Source organism: Telmatherina bonti, assembly GCF_933228915.1.
Source record: "Telmatherina bonti genome assembly, chromosome: 1".
Lineage (NCBI taxonomy): Eukaryota > Metazoa > Chordata > Actinopteri > Atheriniformes > Telmatherinidae > Telmatherina > Telmatherina bonti.
Window position 1 is genome coordinate 12,439,016 of NC_136619.1, and position 18,549 is coordinate 12,457,564.

Sequence of the window (18,549 nt, forward strand, 5' to 3'; positions counted from 1 at the left end):
GTTCTCCACTCTTTTCTAAAATAGGATGTACACCAGTGTGTCTTTTCGTCTTCTTCTGCAGCTTCTGCACACTGGCGTGGCTTCATGTGGAATCCACCTTCCCACCTTGCGAGATTGCTTAAAAATTTTCATTTATTCACAGTATAGCATTGCACTTGGTGTGCATAAACAGAAATATTGATAATTCCGAATTATTCGCAGTTTCATGTAATTTATTCGCATCGGTCCAAGTGTATAAAGGCCTTAACTGTGTGTCTGACTGATTGACACTGCCATTCCACGCAACTTGCCAACCACCATCTGCAGAGGGACAACTAGCAACACATAGCTCCAGATTAGTTTCCATAGAACCATGCACTGATGTAAAGACAGGTATCCCAAGCATCAAAAACGAACACAGAGACCAAGCCAAACGGCAGTGTGACAGAAGTTGGGAGTGAGAATATGTTGTCGGGAGACTCTGGTGCCTGAACCAGTAAAAGAATACACCAGTGATTGCAGTAGATGTTTCCCACTTTGTTGCTGATTGGTCTGGAAACCTTCCTGCTGCTTCTACCCAGGTAATATTTGAGGTGTCTTGTCTTTTCTTTTTTTTTTTTTCACCAAGACATCATCAGTTGTAAATTTGTTTTTTACTGCGTGAGAAAATAGATGGCAGCAGCCCAGCATGTTCGCCAACACAATTTATGAAGCTAATATCGGCCGGGCTAATTCATCAGCCCGGCTTCAGAACGAATCAATGGCTGACTTCTCGCCTCTGCTTAAGATGTAAACTGGCAACCCCGCTTCTGTGTACCACACAAAATTTCAGGAGAGCTCACAAATTCTTCCCGTTAATGAAGATATCTTCTCACCCTTGGAAGTGGGAATATACCCTGTAAATGATGTTGACAAGCTCAATTTCAGCTTGTTTGTTTTTTGTTTGTTTGTTTTCTTTTAGCAAAGCGGGCATTTTGAGGAGGCTTGTCGTTTGAAGTCAAGATTTGAAGTCGTCTCATTATGACTGGTGTTTTTGTTGCTGGGTTTGATGCTTTCAGCTTTCTCAGAGCTGAAAAAGAATCAGTAATGGGACTAATCCAGTGTAAGCAGGAGGGGAACCTCACGGTTAATGGTACAGTTTGCCCTTTTCTCATAGAAACAGCTCCTCTTCTCTCCTCTTTCCCTTCATCCCCCCCCCCCCCCCCCCCCCCCCCCCCCCCCCTTCTCTAGGATTAAAAGTAGGTGTATTCTCAATCTGTCAGTCACATTTACTCTGCATGCTAGGCCTCAGCCTCTATCAGTGTAAACAGAAGCGGGGAAACAGGGTTTGGTGTTTTTTCTCCTGTCTAAAAACCGCTTTTTGGCGTCTCTTTGATCCCAAGAGCTGGAATAGTAATTGCTATCACTTATGAAGCAAAGTGACAAGTGCTGCCAACAGCTTTCCAATGCAAATACAAAAGAAGAGAGAAAAGTGGGGAAAAGAGGTCTGTGAAGAGTTAGCTCGGCTGTGTGATGGTCCCAACCTTGCAGCTGGGATGCTTTTAATGGATGTTTAAACAACATTTTAACAGATCTGTTTCATACAAACACTATTCTTTTAAAACAACAATCCACAGAGATCATATTTCAGTTGGCATTGTCTTCATGCTGCTTCATGTTTAAAGTGGAACTATTATGTGCATTTCAGGCTAATTTATTTTTATTTCTGAGACCAGAAGGGCTGGAATTGATCGAATTATTGTTACAAATTGCTTTATTTACTTCAGACCGACCCTCTCCGTAGGCTGTCAGATCAGCCTGTGGGCAAAACGAGTGGATTGAGACTCTTCCGCATTAAGCCCCGCCTCCCGCCACTGCGCTACATCGGGAGCGCGCACCGCACCTGCTTTCGCCGTCATTGTAACGTCTCATAAACAGAAGGATTAGGCTGATATAAACTCAATAAAAAAACAAACTACAATGTCAACACATAGCATACAGCCCTACATGTTGGAACCTGAATCAGACCCTGAAAACGAAGTGGAAAACAGCAACCCACAGCAACGAAAGCAGCAGGATGTCTCTCTTTGGTAAACTCACCAGCCATCGTTGGAAATAACTTTATCCCACGTTTTCCACCCGCCTGATGTATTTGTACATGCCCTTGTTAACCAGTAGAAGGTAACCAATCACCGAACCTTATCCCCCGGGACATCACAAGGATTTCCAAGTAAAAAAAACTCTCTAAAACGACGCGTTTTTCGTCGCTATGGAAACCAAACGGAGAGAGAGTGCTGGAACTCAAACTCAAACATGCGTTTAGGTGATAAAAAAAAACAGTGCCGTTCACATGTCTGATGAGGATTCAACACTGTAACACTGTAGAAAGCTCAGAAAACTCCAAATACCATAATAGCACCCCTTTAAGTTTAGCCTTCGGCAACTCTTGACGCTTCCTGCAGAAGGCTGATATAAAGCATTTTCACAAGAACGGCATCGGACCGCCTGTCCTCCTCATGCCGATTTATTTTGAATCAGAATTAACCAAGAATCAGGCACAGCGCAGAGCCAGCGAGAAAACTCCAACAAAAACATCTATATTATAAGGAAAGCCTTCCAGTCGGGGGGGGCGAGGAGCCAGGCCTACTGCTGTGGGAGCGGATGCCTGGCCTTTCTGGCTCACATAACATGGAGACAGCCAAAGCCAAATGGCTGGTTGCTGGTTATTCAAACAGCATACTGAGACCAAAATGAAGGAATTGGACGGCTCCTCTTCCCTTTTTAAAGCTGTGCAAGTGGATAAGCCCCCGGTGTTATTCAGAGTCTCCCTCTGACATTTTCTGTTGATGTTTATTTAAATGGCGCTCAGATCTGTGTGGAAATCATCCCACCGCGAACGCGCAGCAGGACACAAAACAGCTGGACTCAGGAAGTGAAAGAGAGAAAGTGCGAGAGAGCAGCAGAAGTAGTCCTGAAAGGAAAACCTTTTTTCATAAAGGAAGGGATTTGGAAGAAATGTATTTTGGGTAATTAGATGCGTCAAATCTGTTCTTTGAAGCAGAATTTACCTTGAGTTGTAAAATAGAAATCTCTCATAAAGCCGGGTGTTCTCATCCTGCAGTGGGAAAATCCTCCATTTCACGGAAACACTCCAGCTCTATATTTTGTCAGATTTAGTCATCAGGCTGGTCGTCAGGAGAGGGTGTCATTTCAGATCCCCTGCTGCGGGGATGGTTCTTTCTTCCAGGACATTCTGACACACAGCAGTAATAACGCCGCTTTGCTTTTCTGCTCCTCACAAACACAGTCATCAACCCCGCATGGCCATCAACAGAAATGTCTCCGTTCAAGTGATGCCATCCTTTCTGCTGTATTATTATTCCAGAGTTAACCGGGTTTGTCTCCTTAATGTCAAAGGTGTTGGACACCCATTTTGCTTTTACAGCATGGCCGCACTGTTTTCTCAGTGTGATGAGCTCCTTTTGACAGTCCCCTGCCTCAGCATCCTCAGCGTCCAAGTCCATACACAGCCAGCTCATTTGCTTTATTGCCATTCGCTGATGGCAGCATGTTGAAGAGTTTGCTAAATCTGAGTGGGGGGGGTTCTAGAAGAGAGCAGCTGGGGGAGTCCAATTTATTGTATTGGTTGATTTGCTTGTTTTTATCTATCCAGGTTCCCCCCCAAGTCACAGTGAGCAAGATTGCGTGACCTATATTTAGGTTTGTTTTTCCCCTCTTTTCAGATTCAGACTTGGTGCCAATAGTCTTTCCCATGATGTGTTGAAGCTTTTCTGAAGGATCCCAGTTCATCTCCACCAGTTTTTCTCTTAAAAGGAGTTTTGCATGTGAGACCTGTTCATGATGGAGTCCACGGTCCTCTGTGATTATTGTGGTACAGATGGCTTCATAGCAACTACAGGGAGAAAAAAACTTTGCATTTTCATCATGATTCACATGACAGTGACTGACAGATGCTTCATCACCCACATTGTGAACAGCAGTCGCCTTCAGAGAAGTTTTCAGGTGTTTTGTTTTAAAACGCCTATATGCTCTTGTACATGGTGCAATTCCTCTTCTGCATGTGAAGATTTTATTTGGAGAAACACTTAAAACAAGTTGTCATAAACTGAAACTTTGTGTGTGTGTGTGTGTGTGTGTGTGTGTGTGTGTGTGTAGGGTATTGGTATTGGTAAATACATTTGATATACAGACCTTAGGGTAAGAAATAAAAACCTTACCTTACCTTTTACCTTGTGTAGAGAGATGTACTAATGAAAACTATAAATTATACACAAATCACTACACAAACATTTATATTTGTGAAGCAAAAATAGGTGTGCTGTTTCAGAGATTGACTATATGTTTGCTTGAGGTTTGTCAGTAGTTTAGTCAGTTGGTTTAATTTCTTCCCTGCAAGTGGGCAATCTCCATCTGGCCCTTCATTTATAAGGACTGATTCCACGGCCCAACACTGAATCCTGACTTTTGCGTTCAGTCTCCTTCTCTTACAATTTCTTGTTGGGACAGCATAGCGATTAATGTGACAGTTGCTGGAGCACCAAGACCATAGAAACTCCATCTATCAACATGGCTGATGTAGGATGTTGAAGTGCTAAACAACCAGTTATTGTGAAACAACCATATAGATATATATTTTGTAGATATTTTTTATTTATCTGTCATAACATCAAAACGCCCACATAACTGGGGTTGACAAGGGTTCTTTGGAAAAGCTTTGTTAAATTTGTCATTTATTTGAACAGCCTAACTTTTCCTGTCATGCTAAGCTAGCACTGCTAATTAGCACGTCTCTCTTTTCTCTCAATATAAAAAAACCCAACAATTTAAGATAAGTAAATAAGTGTAAAAAAACCCAACAATTTAAGATAAGTAAATAAGTGGTTGGAAGTAAAAGTAAAATCATTGGCAAACCTGTCAATGTGTCTTCAGTTGTTCTTATGGGTTGGATATTGTAGATAAAAGATCTTGTTTGATGTGCTGCTGCTCTCAGGGCCAGTGAGCTGCCATTTGTCAGTAGTTTTGTTAGCAAGAGAAAACTACAGTTGTGTTTCCAGTAGTTAAATCCCTCACCCACCATTTCTTACTACTAAATCCTAATTTTGTCCAACAACAAAGCCGTATTACATACTTCATTTGTTAAGACAAGTTTCACGGATCTAACTTCAGGTTTCTTCTATTTCTAGCTTAAGTAGTCGCCAACTCCAGTTCAGTAACTTTGTGTATCGCCTTCTAACTACTCTTGCCTGTGGTGGTAATCAATAGTTAGGCCTGTTAGGGGGCATGTCATCTGTACAGAGTCCTCAAAGTTCCTGGAATTGACTTGTTCCTTCTGACAGCACAACTGATTTAATGAGCCATTTTCAGTTCCACTATGTTCACAACTGCTAAATAGTCAGAGTTAGTGTACACAAAAAGTCTGACTAAGGGTAGTATTACCACAGCCACGTCATATGGACAGTTTTATTTTTTTATTTATTTTCAGTAATGCAATAACAACACAATTTTTTATTTGAATCAATCAGTTGTTTCCATTTTTGGTTCATTCAAAGTTTGATTAAAAGCATATATTTAAATTTGATCTGTGATTGTATCTTTAATAGACTATCTATCTATCTATCTATCTATCTATCTATCTATCTATCTATCTATCTATCTATCTATCCATCTATCCGTCTATCTGTCTATCTGTCTGTCTGATAATTGGCATTTGCAGAACTTTTCAAAAAAAGATCAGTATTAAAAAGCAATTTCAAAGAACTGGAAAAAAGCACTTTTCCTTCTCCATATTATATCTTAGGCATTATGTGATGTGGACCTCTAACCTGAACTGAAGGGAATTGTGGAGTAGACGCGTCCTTTTTCTGAGTGCAGCAGTATAGTGTTCAGGTTCAAATGAAAGGAGATTGATGTTACTGCTAACCTTGGCTGTGCGCCCTGCCTGGCTGCCCCTGTAAGCCATCAGTCTGCCGGGAGTCTGACTAAAATATTAAAGAGCCTGCCTGCTCGGCCACTGTAGCACCGTACCACAGAGCAAGCAGGGTGTAGAATATGTCATAGCTACAGTAGATACTGTATGTAATGGCTGGACACGTAGTGTAGGTGAAACAAGAGCAGACGATTATTCTCCATATAAGCTGACACTTATACAACCATTAATCCTGTGATATATTTATCCATCTCACTATGCATTCATCCAAAGGATATAAATACTGCCTGTTATGAATATGACGCCCTTAAACGGGCATACAGAAGATTAAAGTCACCTCTTGCTGTTGGACTCAAGATCCCATTCTATAATGATACAGTGCAGCCACAGCACAATATCTTACTTAGGATCAGAGGTGTATAAGGTAGAAGTAGAAAAGTAGGAGTCCTGTCCGGTAACTGTTCCAACCAGTTACTAAATCAGGTGAATTTAATTAGCTCAACTCCACTGCAAGGTAGATGAGCCTGTTGGTGAAAACACCTGTCTAAACGCAAAGGTAGTTCCAGAAAACATGGCAGGACTTCTACCTTATTTTTACTTCTACTTTTTACACCTCTGTTTAGGATGAACTTGCACACTAGGCCACCTGGAGTAAATTTTCCATGCAAGTAATTGTTACTACTTTTATGTCTCATAAAACCTTTTTGTTTCTTTTCAAAAAACATTTTATTAATCAAACCACAAAACCCTTCTATGATCATAGAGCTTCTGGGGTTTTTACAGTTCTGATGAGCATGAGACGTGACGTTAGTGTTGCTTCTTATCATGTTGTGGATATCTTGGGCTGAAGGTTTAAACCCAGGGGCGTTATCCCTCATTAATACATTTTTAAATAAAAAAAGCTATAATACAGAAGATGCAAAAATGAAATTTGTTTTGCAAGTTGCTAAAATAAACCAAACTAGATTTAAAATTTATTTGAGCATGTTGAGCATGTTTAAGAAATAACTTTTTACTTTTACATCTAAACACACACATTAAATCACTTAAAGTTGCGTGTTAAGAGAGAGATGATATTGATTAATGTAAATGTATAAAACCAATATTTCACATGTTAATCCATTGTGGTATAATAGACTGCAACACACTTAATGTTTTATATAAAATTCTATACATACGGAGCAACAGCAGCTGTTGCCTTCATCAAGATGCATATGGGACATCATAAAGGGAGTTGAATATATGGTAAACATTTATCAGCTTTAGCTGCTGCATGGATGTTACCTGCTTTCAACAATATGACACTGTGGTGGTGCAGATGACAACTAAAGCCTCATTTCCACTAGTGCTTTATCATCCTTGACTCAATTTGACTTGACTTTTCAAGGCTTACAGGTTTTTTTTCATTGCAATTGAATATATCCTCATCGTAACCTAAAAGTCACATTAGATTATTTGTATGCAACACAAAACACAACACAACAATAGAGGACATGGAGGTGATTGTGTCAAGGTAAAAGAAAAGCTGCAGACGAGGAAATACAGGAAATGAGTTGCTCTCATGACTCATAGCAATGTCTTCGCTGGCCAATCAGTGGCAGCATTCTTTAAACTTCAGCAACTTGAAGCCTGAGTGTGGATCTGGTACCAGGTGCTGCTACCCAATGGGAAACCCAAAAGCAATCCAAGCAGGTACTGGTAGAAAAGGGCCATATGTGGCTGTGTGGAGAGGAACTCTAACTATGTTTCTTTTATTCTGTCTTCTATGTATTTAGGTTGGAAATTCTGGTGAAATTAGAACTAAATATGAACATTTTCTAAACCTCTACAAACATACAGAACTGAACCACTTCCACGGACCATTTGAATGCCTTCTGACTGTATCAAATGACGAAGTGACAACGCCGTGACGATGCACATGAAAAGTGGCCATCATGTATGTTATAGCGATAAATTAAGTGAACCGCTTTGAACCAGGGTTTGGCTTTAACGGACTGTCCACCAGTTGTTCATTTCATAATGAATTAATAGTCTGTATGCATGAAAGGTGGGCATTAGGTAGAGGAGCATGAAGGTTGATTTGAAATTATGCGCTATGGCTAGATGTGTAATTTGACTGACGGGGAGATATGTGTGCACATGAACACACACACCTCCCTCTGTTTCTTTCCCCTCCTCCCTTTTCTCACTCCTCCACCTCGTGGGATAGCCAATCTGTTTGGTCTGAAACCCTCCAATGGAGGGAGGTTGTGAGAGAACCGAGGCAGGAACCAAGACCCCTGGGGGCTAGAAACAAGAAAGAGGCAGGGACAGAAAGAGATAGTAGCAAGGGAAAGATGAAATAAATGATGTGAGGCTAAAAACAGCTTTTAAGTTATGATGAAACAGCAGTTGCTCGAGTAAAACATGCTGATAGAGGAATTTAGGTTTTGATCAATTGCTTTTGCTCTCGTTCAGAAGGCATTTTATGTTCTAATCTGTATTACTATGGATACTTGCAGCTGAGCTAACTAAGGCAACATGTTCAAGAGTCTGACAGCAGGCAACTGAATGGGAAGAAAGCAATCAGGGAAATTGTTGAAAGAAAACAAAGAGAAGGGAATATGAGAGGGAGAGAGGTAAGAGAAAAAGGCAATGCTGACATTTGAGTGATTGATATCACACAATGAGCCAAGGATTTAATTGAGTGTGTGTTTAGAACCAAGTCTGAGTAAAAGCTCAGGAAACAAGACCTGAATGCAACCAGATTAAAAAAAAATGTATTTAACAACGACATTAATGTGCTACCTGCAATTAATTTGAAGCTCCCCACGGGGCCCTTGCCTTTGTTACCTTTCATAGCGAGGAAAAGTTCAGATTAAAAATGATTCAGACTTTCACTGCTGTTTTCTAAACCTGTTCCTTATTATTTATTTAGATGTTATTGTTTAATATTCCCATCCTGGAACAATCATATGGTAATTAGACTCTTGCCCCTTGTGCACCTTACTCATATATGGCTGTTTGTAGCTTAATAAAGCAAGAAGTGCCTGTGTTGTCTCTTGTTTGAGTCCTGTGTGTACAGTTTGTATTTTTATCGCCAGTCCAGGTAAAATATTGGTCTGATGACAAGACTAAATCAACATCTTTGGCCAATCAGTGTGTGCTTACAAATATCAAGGCAGATAACTTCATCCTCTTCATGCCTCATTTGCTTTTCAATTATTCTGATGCACAAGAAGGAACGTATGGTAAAAAGCCTCAAATTTCATCCTGATTGGAGTAACTTACAGAGTGGGGGGGTCATGATGATTTTCAAACCTTAACCAAGTCATGTTTTTGGTCAAACCCAGCAATGACGTTATAGTGTTACCCGTTACTGTATGATGGTCTTGTGCATAACTGAAGGTCCTGCGTGCAATACCTCTTTGTGTGGAATTTATGATTTTCTAAAGGAAAAGACTTGGAAATTATGTCTTCTTTGATGGGGAAATATTCCCAACTTGTAGGAGCAGTACTTCATGTGAACAAACAGCAATGTGCAATCTTTTTTTTTTTTTTTTTTTTAACTTTCTAATTTATTTAATAGTATCAGTAACGATTCCATGAAAGAAACACTGAAATCTGTGGAATAGGAAATAATCTGGAAATATGACTTTCCCAGGTCAGTTCATATAAATTTAAATTAAACTGAACAAAATCAAAAGACTAATGAAAGAAAAAAAGTTATTCAAAGAAAAACATTTTTATTAGTCTACTTTACCTAAATAACTGTTCTGATTTTATTCTATTAGAATGAGTCATTGATAAGTAATGAGTCAGATTTAGTATCCCAAATGAGTTTGGGATAAGTAATGCCTCAGAAGTTACACAAAAAAAACCAGTAAACATTTCAACAATGTTGAAGCTTCCTGCAGTACCATCATTGCTGCATGTGAGGTCAATGTCTCCACTCAAAGATGAAAACATGTTTACGTCTGAATGAATTTTGGCCACCGACGACCACCGTCCATTCAAATCATTGTTATCCCCATCTCTACCACTAGATGTCAGTTATCCTTACACACTGTACCTTTAAACTTACAAAAAGGATCATGCACTTGACTGTTAGCTATGTAGCTTTTGAACTTGTACATAATAAATTTTCCCACAATGGAAAGTTCAATGCTAATTCTAAAGTAAGCTAATAAGGAGATAAAGCTAAACTCCACCTTCTAAACATCTGCATGTTGGCATTGTAGATCTGCACAAGGCAGCTTGTGTGGCTGAAGGCTGTTTGTGTCCATCTCATTAACCAGTAGTCCAACATGCAATACCTGCACTGTAACTAATACCAATCCTCTTGTTCAATCAGCATGTTGAAGATGCACAGTGATCTGTACCTGGATTTTCTACTTTCTTTTCAGCTATCCAGCCACGCACATCCATACTGTGCCTGGGTGCAGCGAACTGTTCATGTTCCATGTGCAGACTGTGAAAACATTTTCCCTCTTGGGAGCACAATGAAGTAGCTGTCTGGCTACACAGGCAGCAATAAATATTTATAAACAGGGATTAATACAGGTTCAGCACTGCCTTCTAACAGATCTCTTTTGGTGATTTATGGTGTGGCTACCAAGTCAACTTGTGTCCAGATTTTTAACACATTTGACATAATGAAGAAATCATATCGCATCACAGCCTATGGCTCATGGCTAATGAGATGCCTCCCTGCTAACCCTCCCCCACATCTAACACTTGTTGGTTGCAGGGCGGTGCGCCGCATTAGCATGCAGAGGCTTCACCCGCAACACTGATGTGCACCATCATCAAACAGCTCTGAGGGCCGCAGTGGCTGAATGTGGCTCTCGGTCTCCTTTGTGATTTATATGCAAACTGCCAGATGCTCGACGCCAGGGAATCGTCTCATATTCTAATACCATGACAAGAAATACAGCCGTCTGGTGCGAGGCTGCTGCTGCTGTGCATTTGTTTACATTGTATATGTGTGTGTGTGCTTTCGCCTTTACTGCCGAGTTTATGATGGAGACTGGTTTCTATCACAATGCCGCCATAAGCTTTTCATTTGGCCTTTTCTGATTACATTGCAGCGAGAGTAAAAATTGAAAGCCCAAACAGACTTGTAGGTTTGGACGACTTGTATGAATATTTGCTCAGATCGCTATGCGCGCCCGCTGCATTGTGTTTCCAATTTGCGTTTGGGTGCATTACATCTGTTCAAATGTATGTGGCAGCTTTGGTAAAGAACCTGACTTGTTCTCAGTCATAAATCAAGAAGCAAGAGTCTGGACCACTCAGCCGCTGGATGATGTCATTTTCCATCACTTTTCAGACTTGTTTAAAATTGCTTCATCTGTCTTCAGGAAGCCCACAGGGTAATGTGCTGTCAGTTATATGGACGCTGATAGGGTGTTGTGGGAACAGAGTAAGAATAACAATCTCTGTGTTTTCTTTTATTATCATTCTGAGCATCAAGAGCGCAGATATGTAGCAGCAACAGCAGCTGTAATTGGTTTACTGTTGTCTGGTGTGGTGCAGATGCTTGATTTTAGACGACATACAAGTGGACTCAGATGCAGTGACTGATGGATTTGCAGAGGGCTTCCAGTGCATGTTTATCTTTATTATGACTCAACTGCTCTTCCCCTCAGCATTTGCCATTGCTTATTTCAAAAAAGGAGAACACTTTGAGCGATATGAGGCAACTGTACATCGTCGATAGCCCATAAATATTAGCCGTCTTGAAGATCTACCAGCAGAAAGGCGGCTTGCATGCAGTCCAGGGATGTTTCAATCTACAGAAGCCGTTACCGTGAAACTGTGAGGAATGGGGTTAGCGTGGGTTTGCTGCCGGCCTGCCCAGCTGTCACATGCTCACCGTGCTTAAGTGGGAGGTTGAGTGAGCAGGTTGAGGCCGTTTGTCAGTAGAACTATTTATATGTCTTTTTTGATGCATTGAGAAGGTTGTCGTATGAATTTAGCCGTGAACCCAAAGGGGAACGGCAGGGGAATCCTGCATCAGACTGACCTTTTCTAGAGCTGCACTCGCAGTGTGATTCTGCCCATTTGGCTGCTGCTGAATTAGCTGCTAAGACATCGTATTTGTAAACTTATACAGATGAGATTTTCTATTTGAAGTGTCAAACACAAGAAAGGAGAAAACACATTTAAATCCTGTGAAGGAGGTAGGGGGAAAAATCTTCCATGTGATTCGACAGACCTAACATAAAAGATTGGTATCTTTTCCATCAGCTCTCATTGCATCCGTCTCTACTCTGAGGACACTTTCCCTGAGAAGTTTTCATTATGGCCCACAGCGCACGGCCACGTAGCAGTCGCAGTTACAGTTTGGGATTTAGCAGGTCATGTAAAATATGTCAAGTGTTTTGTTTTTCTCTTTTTTTTTCTCCATGTGAAATAGACCACCCTAGGGCAGGTCCAGTTCGACTACCCCCCCCCCCACCCCCCACCCCTAAAAATAAGCACTAAATTTGTCAAATTCTAACTAGATTATCCTACACATAGTAAAACCAGTGAAATTACAGGAAGTGATTTGTAAAAGTGTAAAATGTTCAGATTTCAGCATTTTAAAGTTTGCAGCTTTTAAACTGGAACTGGTTTAACTGGTTTATTTAAAAAAAAATCTGATAATCTACAGTTTCTGTGGATAACAGAGTTCAGTTTTTAACTGTCTAAATATTGTTTTTCTTGTAGAGTGAAAAAAAAAAACCCAAATATTTAGTCTTGAACTGAATCTGGTTTTGTAAAAAGCTGTCAGATTTGACTAAATCTTTTTATTTTCTTTTTGGCTTTGTGAATCACTGTTTGTGAAGTGTTTTGTATTTGACTTCACTGTAGATTTCAGTGTTGCGAGGATAATTTCACACACACACACACATTTCTGAGACCACTTGCATCACCTTGTCATAAAAACATGGCTCAAAAGCCGGCTGTATACAACACAACCGCTTGTTTTCTCAACCTGGTGCACCACATAGTCCTGACATGGGCTATTGTACAATATTAAACTCAACATTTATACAAGTTATTTGATTTTATTTTTACATTTCATCCTTTTTTTAAAATAATTTTCTCCCCATTATTCCTTGAGTAAGGCTTTAAAGAGTTAAGCCTCTTGTTTAAGGGGTAAGGCAACCTTTCCCATGTTGGCTGGTAGCTTTGCCATCTAAATAAATGAACCCACAACGGCTGCAGCTCTAAGCAGCAAATGACAAACTGTGATATATTAATGAGAAAAGTGTCATGACTGTAGTCGTGTCCTGAAAACTCATTGTCCGTCTTTACAGTCACGTCAGGTAGTCCAGATGCCACTGCTTTCAACCTTTCCCAGGAATGGATTTAATTAGTTTCAAATCCATCATTAACTAAAAGTGGGGCCTTGCCTCAGTAAGTTATCCTTCCTGTGTTCTCTTGTTCGTTTTACATGTCCTTAAGTTAATTCCAGTCCTAATTAACTACCTTTGAAAGAAATCTGTGCGATAATTACCACAAGGAGGTGGAACGGAAGCAATCACACTCTGCACAATTTATTTCCCACCGCAGGGAAAACCCTGCAGAGTCACCCGCTGCCTTCCATTTTTTTCCTCCTGTCCCAAGAATCACCTTCAGCATGCACTCTCCTTTGTAGGAAAGCAAAAACACAATCAGGTGGCTCCAGACAAACACTCCTGCTGATTTTTGCTCTCGTATGGCTTTTTTTTGCAGAGATAACTTTTAGAATGAAAACAAATTAGGATTGGAATAAATGAGCTGAGCGTCGCCGCGGCACGGAAAGAGGACATGGGAGGAAAATGGTATAAAGCAGCGGAGGAAAATAACTTAAAGCAACCTCAATTAAACTTTTGATTCAGTTGAAGCAGCACACACAATCAGACCTGCACACGTCCAACATATAACCCAACAAAGGATTGCAGTTTAAATAAAGGCAGGCGTGATAAATGTCCTCTTTTCCCTCCGCACTCTGGCTGACTGATTCCCCTCAAACATGTAGACGTTTAAAAAGCAGAGTTCATGTTAAATCACGCCACAAATCAAGACAAATTTACTTGAAAATGTCCTTTATTCTTTATATTGTTTTGGTAAGCCATGAACTCCTGATGCAGGAGGCGGAGCTACAGACCTGTTAGCGCTGGTGTTGCCTGCTGACGGGGACCAGAAAGAGTCCACATGATTCTGATCTGGAGTCCCTGCATCGGCTTCCAGCCTGCTTCAGGCCTCATTTTAAAGTTTAAAGGCTCTTCACCATGTTGGGCTTTACAAAGTCCAAACACTCACACAACAATGACCTACAGTATTTACTTACACACTGTTTTCCATTTTTTGTGGAAAAAATAGACAAAACAGCTGTCAGGCTAACAAACTCCTAACTTTACAGATGAACTGATGAGAACTGGACATTTTGAACACAATCCAGTGAAAACTTTACAATCACATTTAACCTACACTGTTCCTGAAATAAAAAGATGTGGAACATATGAGCTGCACGCAAAGCTGTTACCATCTTTCATAGAGGCAGACTGAGCTCTGTTACCTTACTTCTCCACCTGCATTATTTATGCTGTCCCGTTATGCTCTTTTCTGGCTCTGATACTGTTCCAAAGCTGGTTAGCTCAAAGGTGCCACTGTCCTTCCAATCCATCACCGAGGCCCAGACTTGGACCACAGCTTCTTCTGTATCAGCTCAATTAGATTAACCTCTAAACTCTGAGAGACAGATGATGCAAATGTCACTCTTCATCAACTGTTTTGGCTGAATTAGCTAATGTACCTCTGAACTATTCCTCGCATGGGCATAATGTTAAAGATAAAGTTCACAGAGAAGGAGCATCAAGTTTTAGAAGGGAGAAGAAAGTGGAATGGTAATAGAACGACAATAAACCTGCTGGATCTCAGAGCGTTCCAGTAGGAGTGTTGGTACAAACTAGTTTCTCTTACTCCAGTCAGTGTTAAACACGTTCCTCTGATTGGTTTCATCTCCTTTTAATGATTATTAGATATTCTTGCCACTTTAACAGAAAGGATAAAAAGTATTGCGGCCTATGTTTATCCCCCCCTTGTAATCCTAATATCGTCTTCCTGTAGATCACATCTAGGGTTACATGAACGGAATCAGCTCAAAGAAGTGCAACAAGTTTGTTAAGGCGGATTTGCTGCCAAGTACCCTGGGAAATTTTGCAATAAGTGTTAAAAAAGAAACCGGAGCATCATTATCTTTTTATTTTTACTGAAAGTGCTGCATCATTATGTTATGTGGGAGAGGAACCAAACTTTACAAATCTAAATGACTGACAGTAGAATTTTAGGTTCATTGATCAAATACTGTCCATTAAAGTTCCACTTGCGGTTCAATTCACTTATTGGCTCTTATGCTGCGAGTTGTTTGCAAAGTTTAACGTCATTTACGTGCCTGTGTTGTTAAGACAGTCAAATTAGGTGTTAAAGGCTGGAAACCATGAAAAAAATAACTAGCATTGTTTTACCCAAAAAAAAACAAAGTCCACCCAAATATAGACCACTTCCATCATTATAAACATGTTCTGTTGATTTAAACACAACAACGTTCCTCATGGAGCCTCTTCAACTGTTCCTAAAAAAGGCTGTGATTTCTAAAGAGTACATTTTCTTGAAATCAAATTTCTACCCTCTAAACAGGCACTCAAACACAACCTCTCCCTTATTTTTCCAGTTATAAGAGCACTTCTGTAGCAGAGAGGTGCTGCGAGCAGCTGCTGTGGAGAAAAAGCAGGCCAAACTGTCCCCACATTGTCCTGAACATCTCTGCCGTTCACGTCTACAAACAACTAAACTCTGAAATTAGCCGAAGCAGAACCAGAGAAGCAGAAGGTAACTGTCAAGTCTGAAACTGGTTGCTAACCAGGAGGAGGCATGAAGCACAATACATCTGCCAGGTTCTCTAATGTGGTCATAATTCAGGTAATTTCTCTACAGCGGTCATTGAGCTGTCATACGCTAAATTCACTCCTCTTTAAGGCGGCCGCTGGTCCTACAGCGATAATCCCATAATTAATAAGGGTTTAAGTACGACTGTTTAACCCCAACCTGTTATCCAAATATGGTTAGTAGTTAAACTGGAAATGGACAGAAACCCCAGTGGTTATGTCCACCTTATTAACAGTGTATAATGACAATGTGCTAAACTAACTTAAGCTCTGTGGAGTTGATGGGAGGGGAATGTTAAAAGATCCAAATTTCATATGAATAGAAAAGATTAAAAATATCAATGTACTCATCAGCTATGTCGACTTTTTCTGTTATGCAGATTTATTTCTGTACATCATGAAATTGCTGAAAATACTTGACTAATTACAGAGTAGAAGGCAGTAACCCCTCATTAGTCTCCTAACTTCCTGTCTGTAGTCAAGGTTTGAAATAAATCCAGCAGCCAATCAGGTTCGATGACTGAATTATCGGCTTCAGTGAAGCTGCACAGAGGATGGGTCAAGAGAAGAAAAGAAAAAAGGAGTTTAAAGTCTCATTGCATTGTTAAGTTCTCCTGAATGAATCAACGTCAGTTTAATAGCGAGAAACTTTTCTTTCAAATAAACCTTTCAGGGATAAATGTCCAGCGTTGAAATCCATTCTGTGCTCCGGCATCATCTCCAGGATGTTGTTGGGCTTTTTCATCACTCTGCTAACGCAAATGCATTTTTTAAGATGTTCTGGAGTCAAGAATCCAAATTTCACTTTAGAATCAGAGAAAACCTTCATCTCCAAAGGAATCAAGTAGGAGTAATGGTACTTTTTTTAAGTACAGTAGTTTGAAGCAAATCCATTTCCTAGGACTACATTGATTTGGCCCGGTGGCTCCTCCTTCCATTTCGTACTATAGTAAAAAGCAGAACACACACCACATCCTTGGGTGATTAGGGATTTTTTTTTCAAATTCACTGTTATGTTTATGGGTCCTACTACATGGACAAGACTTTAGAATATCCTCTTCAAGATTTCCAAGCAGATGTTTTCATTTCTATGTGCATGTTTGCAGAGCTGTGAGGTGTGTACAGCCCCTGCTGAGATTTAGAGCTGCCATTTGCCACCTGTCCCCAGTGGTTGGGCCGGTAGTCACCCAGTGAAGACCTGTGCTCCGTGTGTGTTTGTGTCTGATAAAGCAGGTGCTCGGGTCTGAAAACCCTGCAATGAAAATAAATGTCGGGAATAAATTGTGTCACATCAACCCCCCCCCCCCCCCCCCCCCCCCCCCCGGCCCATTTCCACCACTGAGGGTCTATAATTTGATATGACTGGACCTTGATGACTATTTACAGTGTTGTCAAGGTGAGAAAAAGACTCCTCATGGTGGATGAACAGATTCACTGTCACTGCTCCATCGGATCAGCCGCTGTTGACTTCATATATCCACTTTCTGTTTCCCCATCCCCTCCCTCCCTCCTTCACTCACTCCTCTTTAAAGATTGCAGTTGTCAGAGCTGTGAGTTGCTTTTGACACAGCGGTGATAGAACAGCAAACTGGATCCCACTGGTTGACAGTAAATCACAACCTTTCAGGGTCGTTCTCTGAATGTTGATTAAAGAAACAGACGGGAAATTATCGTCCAGATTGATAACTGTGTTACATGACATCACAGGGCTTACTTTTTGTGACAGTGCCCATAATAACAATGTTTTTCCTTTTTAATAATTTGCACCTTTGAATACTGAACCCATATTTCAAAGCTTCTCACACATTTAGCGGAAAAGTGGACCACATTGGGATTCGCTTTTCATTACTCTGACAGTAATGAATTGGTTGACTTTCAGAATTTTCCACTCAACTTAATGACATCAGTAGTGACATTTAATAGAGACGCACAATAAAAGAAACATAACTGCAAACCACAAAAGGTCGAGGTAACCAGCCCTTTCATTGACTGCACCGTTGGGCTGAAGCCTGAACACACACTGCCAGAACAAAGCAGGTGAAGGATTTTTAATCAGAGTTTAGCATTAAGTCAGTTAAACTTCTGCTATATTGATCTGGTTAGTTGTGTTGCATTCAGTAGTCCATTTCCCTGCTGGCAGCTTGAAGCGATACCTGGACCAAACAGAGGTTTTGCAGGCAGTCCAACTCCTCCAGGATGACATGTCAATAAGGCTTGCTGTAACTCCCAGTACAGTGAATGGAAGAGATTTCATTAGCTGGGTAGTTACACCAGAACAGCCAGACAGCGTGGTAGGAGGTGCTTTGTGTGAGGAAAAACTGGATAAGCACTTCTAGAGCTTTATAAGCTAACTTCCAGAAGGCTACCGGTGTGAATGTCCCTGATCAAAAGAAGCTGAAACAGACTTCATTAGGGGGGATGTGAGGGACCCACTGTGCTCCATTCCCAGTGCCATGAAGCTCGATTGGCACTTGATGAGAGCAGCTTCATCCTGACCACATGTGACCAATGGGAAAGCGTCTAGGCATGGAGAACATTATGTACCATGAAATATTGTTCAACATGAATGGTTTGGTGGTGGATCAGCGGCGGTTTGGGGAGGCTTATCCTCTGGACACAAAACGGCCGGGCAACAGCTTCGTGACTGCCAACAGATATCAGGATGAAACCCTTGAATTCATTGTGAGACCATACAGTGGTGCATCATCTCCTGGGTTCTCCCTGGTGCATGCCAACGTTTGCCCT

At 40.8% G+C, this 18,549-nt stretch overlaps 1 protein-coding gene across 1 annotated transcript in view; it reads left to right on the forward strand.

The window, feature by feature from the left end:
- Positions 1–18,549, forward strand: part of ntrk3b (neurotrophic tyrosine kinase, receptor, type 3b) — a gene marked incomplete at both ends in the record, with an annotated part of 243,575 nt that overhangs the window by 160,984 nt on the left and 64,042 nt on the right.